Source organism: Heptranchias perlo, unplaced genomic scaffold (genome assembly GCF_035084215.1).
Source record: "Heptranchias perlo isolate sHepPer1 unplaced genomic scaffold, sHepPer1.hap1 HAP1_SCAFFOLD_66, whole genome shotgun sequence".
Lineage (NCBI taxonomy): Eukaryota > Metazoa > Chordata > Chondrichthyes > Hexanchiformes > Hexanchidae > Heptranchias > Heptranchias perlo.
In genome coordinates, this window is record NW_027139688.1 from 3097258 (window position 1) to 3105407 (window position 8150).

The 8150-nt window shown below is 45.1% G+C and overlaps 1 pseudogene; it reads right to left on the reverse strand.

Moving 5' to 3' along the window:
• Positions 1 to 4113: 4113 nt before the first annotated feature.
• LOC137318171 (beta-1,3-galactosyl-O-glycosyl-glycoprotein beta-1,6-N-acetylglucosaminyltransferase 3-like) lies at positions 4114 to 7780 on the reverse strand (annotated as a pseudogene).
• Between the last annotated feature and the right edge of the window lie 370 nt (positions 7781 to 8150).

Here is an 8150-nt window from a genome sequence, read left to right on the forward strand (position 1 = left end):
GTTGGAAATGTGAGTTGTGAGAAGGAGGCAACGGGATCTTGATAAATTGGGCCAGTGGGCCGATGAATGGCAGATGGAGTTTAATTTAGATAAATGTGAGGTGATGCATTTTGGTAGATCGAATCGGGCCAGGACGTACTCCGTTAATGGTAGGGCGTTTGGGAGAGTAATAGAACAAATATATCTAGGAGTACAGGTTCATAGCTCCTTGAAAGTGGAGTCACAGGTGGATAGGGTGGTGAAGAAGGCATTCGGCATGCTTGGTTTCATTGGTCAGAACATTGAATGCAGGAGTTGGGATGTCTTGTTGAAGTTGTGCAGGGCATTGGTGAGGCCACACTTGGAATACTGTGTACAGTTCTGGTCAGCCTATTATAGAAAGGATATTATTAAACTAGAAAGAGTGCAGAAAAGATTTACTAGGATGCTACCTGGACTTGATGGTTTGACTTATAGGGAGAGGTTAGACAGACTGGGACTTTTTTCCATGGAGAGTAGGAGGTTAAGGGGTGATCTTATAGAAGTCTATAAAATAATGAGGTTCATAGATAAGGTAGATAGTCAAAATCTTTTCCCAAAGTTAGGGGAGTCTTTAACGAGGGGGCATAGATTTAAGGTGAGAGGGGAGAGATACAAAAGGGCCCAGAGGGGCAATTATTTCACTCAAAGGGTGCTGAGTGTCTGGAACGAGCTGCCAGAGGCAGTAGTAGAGGCGGGTACAATTTTGTATTTTAAAAAGCATTTGGACAGTTACATGGGTATGATGGGTATGGAGGGATATGGGCCAAGTGCAGGAAATTGGGACTAGCTTAGTGGTATAAACTGGGCGACATGGACATGTTGGGCCGAAGGGCCTGTTTCCATGTTGTAACTTCTTTGATTCTACTCTATGATTCTATGAAAAGGGTTTCAAGCCATATAGACAGGCCAAGTGAGTGGGCAAGAACAAGGCAGATGGAATATAATTTGCAAAAATGTGAAGTTATCCACTTTGGTATGAAAAACAGAAATACAGGGTATTTTCAAATGGTGAGAGATTGGGAAATGTTGATGGTCGAAGGGACCTGGGTGTCCAAGTGCATGAGTCACTGAAAGCTAACACGCAGGTGCAACAAGCAATTCGGAAGCCAAATGGTTTGTTGGCCTTTTTTTACAAGAGGACTTGTGTGTAGAACTAAAGTTGTCTTACTGCAATTATATCGGGCCTTGGTGAGACTGCACCTGGAGTATTGTGTACAATATTGGTCTACTTACCTGAGAAAGGATATACTTGCCAGAGAGGGAGTGCAACGAAGGATCACCAGACTGATTCCTGGGATGGCGGGATTGTCGTATGAGGAGAGATTGAGTGGACTTGGCCTGTATTCTCTCGAGTTTTGAAGAATGTGAGGTGATCTCATTGAAACATACAAAATTCTTACAGGGTTCGACAGGGTAGATGCAAGGAGCATGTTTCCCCTGGCTGGTGAGTCTAGAGCCAGGGGTCACAGTCTCAAAATAAGGGGTAGGCCATTTAGGATTGAAATGACAAGAAATTTCTTCACTCGAGGGTGGTGAACCTTTGGAATTCTTTACCCCAGAGGGCTGTGGATGCTCAGTCATTGAGGACATTCAAAACAGAGATAGAAAGACTTCTGGACATTAAAGGCATCACCGCATATGGGGATGGTGCAGGAAAATGACGTTGAGCTGGAAGATCAGCCATGATCTTGTTGAATGGTGGAGCAGGCTCGAGGGGCCGGTTGGCCTAGTCCTGCTCCTATTTCTTGTGTTTTTATGCTCTTATGTAAAGGTTGACGGGTGTTTTTGTGACTGGAAGGCTGTTTTAAGTTGGGCTCCACAGGGCTCAGTACTAGGTCCCTTGATTTTTGTGATATATATTAATGATTTGGACTTAAATGTAGTGGGCATGATGAAGAAATTAGCAGTTGATACAAAAATTGACCGTGTGGTTGATAGCGAGGCGGAAAGCTGTAGACTGTCGGAAGATATCAATGGATTGCTCAGGAGGGCACAAAGTGTCAAATAGAATTCAATCCTGAGACGTGTGAGCTCATGCATTTGTGGAGGGCAAACAAGGCAAGGGAGTACACAATAAATGAGAGGATACTGAAGGGTGTAGAAAAAGTAAGGGAACTTGGAGTGCATGTCCATACGTCCCTGAAGGTAGCAGGACAGGTAGATAAGGTGGTTAAGAAGGCATATGGAATACTTCCTTTATTAACTGAGGAATATAATATAAGAGTAGTGAGGTTATGCTGGAACTGTATAAAACATTAGTTGGGCCACAACTTGAGTACTGAGTAGATTTCTTGTCACCTCATTACAGGAAGGATGGAGTTGCCCTAGAGAGGGTGCAGATGAGTTTTGCGAGGATGTTGCCAGCACTGGAAAACTTTCGCTATGGGGAAAGATTGGATAGGCTGGGGTTGTTCTCTTTGGAACGGAAGAGGTTGAGGGTTGTTCTAATTGAGGTGTACAACATTAGGGGGGGCTTGGTAGAGTGGATAGGAAGAACCAATTTCCCTTAATAGAGAGGTCAATAACCAGGGGGCATAGATTTTAGGTGATTGGTAGAAGGATTAGCGGGGAGCTAAATAATAAATAATCACCCAGAGGGTGGCGGGGGTCTGGAACTCATTGCCTGAGAGGCAGAAATCCTCAACTCATTTAACAAGTACCTGGCTGTGAAGCTGAAGTGCCGGAACCGACAGGGCTACGGACCAGGTGTTAGTGAGTGGGATTAGGCTGGACGGCTCGTTTTCGGTTTGTGCGGACTCGATGGGCCGAATGGCCTCCTTCTGTGCAGTAAATTTTCTATGATTCTATATATGACGGACGGCTGATCCGATGTCGCCTGTTTTACACTATCGCCCAAATTCAAAATCCTCCCGTTGACTCATCAGTGCCTGGGTGTCGATAGTCATGGGGTCGCTCTCCCTTACTATTCCCCAGACTGATTCCTGGCGACCCTCCACCCGCTGCCTTGACAGCGTTTGACTGAAGGATGCTGGAAGAACGGCGGATTTTCAATCCCTCTGTATTGAGTATGTAATGTGTCCTTTCTGTGAAACAAAGTGTCGTCATCGCTTGCCTAAATTTTACAAAAAATCCTAAGTGCATTATCCGAAGTGGGAACACATCGGAACATTTAAGTTACAATACTCCAGTTCCAACGATTGATGCAGCCTCTATTACAGTCCAATTATTTACAATGCTCCAATTCCAACGATTGATGCAGCAACTGTTACAGTCCTATTATTTATAGTGCTCTAATTCCAACGATTGATGCATCCACCATTACAGTCCGATTATTTACAATGCTCCAATTCCAACGATTGATGCAGCAACTATTACAGTTCTATTATTTATAGTGCTCCAATTCCAACGATTGATGCATCCTCTATTACAGTCCTTTCATTACAATGATTCGGTTCCAACGATTGATGCAGCCACTTTGACTCTCCTATAATTTACAATGGTCCAATTCCAACGATTGATGCAGCCTCTATTACAGTCCAATTATTTACAATGCTCCAATTCAAACGATTGATGCAGCAACTATTACAGTCCTATTATTTATAGTGCTCCAATTCAAACGAATGATGCAGCCACTATTACAGTCCGATTATTTACAATGCTCCAATTCCAACGATTGATGCAGCCTCTATTACAGTCCTTTCATTACAATGCTCCAATTCCAACGATTGATGCAGCCTCTATTACAGTCCTATTATTTACGATGCTCCAATTCCAACGATTGATGCAGCAAATATTACAGTCCTTTCATTAAAATGATCCAATTCCACAGATTGATGCAGCAAAAATTACAGTCCTATTAATTACAATGCTTCAATTCCAACGATTGATGCAGCCTCTATCACAGTCCAATTCTTTACAATACTCCAGTTTGAATTAATTATGCGTTCACTATCATGGTCATATTCATTACAAGGGTCCTCATTGGCCTAACAATAGGTCCCCTGTTATTTATTTTTTGAGGTGTGATATATTCCCCCATTATTATTCAGCACAATGCTTCATCTGAAATAGTTATCGATTCGTTGTTACAGCCCTGCTTTCTGCCTGGTGCTCATATCTCCCCATTCACTCTTAACTTCCTGTGCCGTGAATCGCTATATGTCGGACATATTCCTCCATGCATTGCACCGCTGTGTTGTCCAGTTCAGGATCAAACTTGTTGGCGAAAAGCGGTTTCTGTTGGGAGATCCAGTGCAAATCTGCAGAAGCATAAACACACAGTAGATGACGGATCCTCCCTCTACAAGGCGGATAAAGGGCTCCTTTCTCTACATCACCAGCCTCAAATGACCACTTCACTGCTCGAGTAAGGATTGGTAGGTCACCATTGCGGTGCCCGGGAGTGTATGGAATGGAGCCGGGTACCTCGGGCATTCTCTGCAGAGTTGCCCAGATGTGTTCATCGGGACTGTAGGTGTCCTCCGACCACTTGAAAAGCGCCTGGATTTCCGAGTTCACGAATAAATTACTCACAAATTCTCTGGTGACCAGAATGCATGCGGCCCCCACAAACATGGGGCTACGTATGGGAGGGGGGCTCTTCTCTCGATCTGTTAAGACCACAGTTCCACGGATATCATAATGAAACTTCCATCGTCTCTGAAAGTCAATAAAAGAGCAATAATTTCTCATTTTCCGACTTCATCCTATTTTTGTACAGCACCACAACTTGCAGCAGTAACGATTAACAATGCATTGAGACTTTAGCTAATGTTTTTTGCTTGTATAAATTTTGCCTACAAAATTCTGATACATAGAGCGGCTCACAAGACGAATATCGAGCAGTAATGATAAGGCGGAGGCACACTGCATTGCGACAAATGGCCTCTTGAAGGGAAATGATATGGGAGATGTTAGCTGGTTGGTTATCTAGAATTGCTCTGGTCACCCACAAGCCTGGAATTTAGACACGTGAAATTAATTAAGCCAAACAAAAAACACACCTGAAATGACAGTATGTCAACGCTTTGAAAATAAAGTAATAAACAGCAAATAATCTTCTGCTACGTCTTCAGTTGCCTGGCAAGAAGGCCCAATACCGTTAAGTATGAAGTTATCCTCCTATTCTCCTGCCCATACCGAATGACATCAAACATACGATGTGAGGCATGAGGCCGCCGAACTGGAAGTTCAGGTCAGCGCTTGATTCTCCAATGCAGTGAAGCGGGAGATGTGAGACCACCGAACGGGGGTCGTGTCACATTCCTTGTGCTTCAGGTGACGTGCGGTGTCACTGCAGTCTGATGATGAGCACGCTCCAATCATCCAGTCCTTCAAATATCCATTCCGTTCCTTTTGATTACATTTGGCGGCTGGGCAAATATGAAGCTGGCCCAGTTACCTGTTTATATCCCGGTGGAGGGACCGAATCTATCACATTTGAGCCGTTCATGGCCATGAGAGTGTTGACCATCTCTCGGTTGGTTTTCATTGGAAAGTCTTGTCCACACACATTGATGAGATATCTCCAGGGGACTGAGCTCCTCGGCAGCTCTTCCATACAATTCAGATCAGCCTGAACCCTGGACCATGAGGCGTACGTCACTGTCTCTAATTTACTGACAACGAAGACATTACTGAAACAAGAGGCGATGGGCTGGACGGCCGAGTGAAACGGCTTTGGAGACTTCCTGTCCACATGGACGCAAAACACGTTCTGAGGAGCGTAAATGCTTCTTCGGAGCCGCTCAAACATCTCGATCTTTTCAAAGATCACCATGGAATCGGCCAGAGGGAAATCGCGTTCCTCCGTGCTTCAGGAGAAAGTGATGTATTTCCGGTTTTTAACAAAAGAATCGCAGTCTCGGGTCATTTTTAAATAATCGATTTCAGTGAAGGCTTTATGTTTGTTCGCGATTGTAATCGAATTGATAAGAGCTTTTTCAAGGGATTCTGGGTCACCGCTGATTATCTTCAAGCATTCGAGTTCATTTCTGACAGATCGAGAGATGCATATCGCACGTCATAACCCGGTTTTAGTTTAACTGGTTTCCAATAGTTTACGAACAGATTTCCACCCTGGCAAAAATATCCAACAAGAAAAGTCATAGAGAGTCCGCCCAGGATTGACATCAGTACCGCCCACCTGTAAGAACACCATGCCAATATCATCATTGCTCTTTCAATGGTATTTAAAACATAAATATGTGACACGATTTCCAGATAAAATTCTTTTGCAACTATACAAATAGAGGAATTGTGCTCTTGACCAGTCGGCACTTTGTTCCAGGGATTTCCAGCCTCCAATTAATTCAAGTCAGATGAAAGCAGCAATTGTGGCTTCATTGGGTTTCAGCTGTCAGCTTTGTTGGACAGGTCCCACATGCTCCTGGTGCCTTGTCCACCCTTCCGGTGTGATTTGTGTTCTGTAACTGCTGTCAGTTAGTGTCGAGATTCCACATTCTCTGTTGCCGTTTTTTGTAATTTAGGCCTTTCCATAAACTTTTCCTTAATGAAGGTACGAGAAGGCTCGGCCTTGTCTCATAAAAGATTCAAAATCCTAAACAGTAAGGTCAAGAAAATCAACAACATGTTTCCCAGAGTCTAGAACAAGAGAACATGGCGTCAACCATGGGGAGGGGGGGGGGGTGGAGAATGAAAAACTTGCATTTGTATAGAGCCGTTCACCACCTCAGGACGACCCAAAGGCTTTTACAACCAATGAGGTACTTTTGAAGTGTAGTCACTTTGTAATTTAGGAAACCTAACAGCCAACTTGCGCACAACAAGATCCCACAAACAGCAATTCGATAATGTCCAGATCATCTGGTTCAGTGACGTTGGTTTAATGATAAATATTGGCTGGGCACTGAGGCCATTGGATCCGTTACGTCGACCTGAGAAGGCAGACTTGCCCCAGATTTGGTTCAGCTCTCATCCGAAACACGGCAACTCGGACAGTACAGCACTCCCTCACAACTGCCACTGACTGTAGAGCACCCCCTCAATATTGCCCAACACCACCTCCACCCTTCGGCATTGCCCCTCCAAGAGTCGAGCATTCCCTTCGTACTGGCATCAGAGAGTGGCACTGCCTCAGCACTTCCCCCTCCCCACACACCCTCACCCCGACAGCGCGGCACTGCCTCAGCGCGGCACTGCCTCAGCGCTGCCGACCCTGCCACCCCGAAAGCGCGGCACTGCCTCAGCGCTGCTCCCCCACCCCCACTCCGACAGCGCGGCACCGCCTCAGCGCTGCTCCCCCACCCCCACTCCGACAGCGCGGCACTGCCTCAGCGCTGCTCCCCCACCCCCACTCCGACAGCGCGGCACTGCCTCAGCGCTGCCCTCACCACCCGCGACAGCGCGGCACATCCCCTCCGACAGGACTTGCCTTCAGCTAATCCGTTCCAGCATCATTTGATCATCCGATGTGTCTCAACATTCACTTATTCGAGCTTAAATTTCGGATTCGATGTGTTTGCCCCTAACGGGCGCAGACTAATGGATCTCTGATTACCCGATTTATCCTCTCTCCTCCAATCTTGAACAGATTCATCACTAATGGATCTCTGATTACCCGATTTATCCTCTCTCCTCCAATCTTGAAAAGATTCATCACTAATCCATCTCTGATTACCCGATTTATCTTCTCTCCTGCAATTTTCAACAGGTTCATCACTAATGGATCTCTGATTACCCGATTTATCTTCTCTCCTGCAATCTTGAACAGATTCATCACGAATAGATCTCTGATTACCCGATTTAACTTCTCTCCTGCAATCTTGAACAGATTCATCACGAATCGATCTCTGATTAGCCTATTTATCGTCTCTCCTCCAATCTTGAACAGATAAATCACTTGGTCTCCTTCAATGCACAAGTGTATATTTTACATCTCAGAATGTTTGAGGAATTGTGCAGAGTCCCTCCTATCTCCTCTCCGACTTCCTTTAACAGCTTCGGGTGCGTCATCTTTGGGCCCAGTGATTTATCCACCTCGGCAACTTTTTCAGATCCCAATCCTTCTCTTCATTTATCTCTAACTATTGTGCCCAAAGCGTCAGGGGGAGATAGAAAAACAAATATCTGCACAAATTTCGGAGAGGTGCGAAAACAATATGGCTGTAATAGTAGTGGATTTCAACTAACCTGGGACACAAACAAAG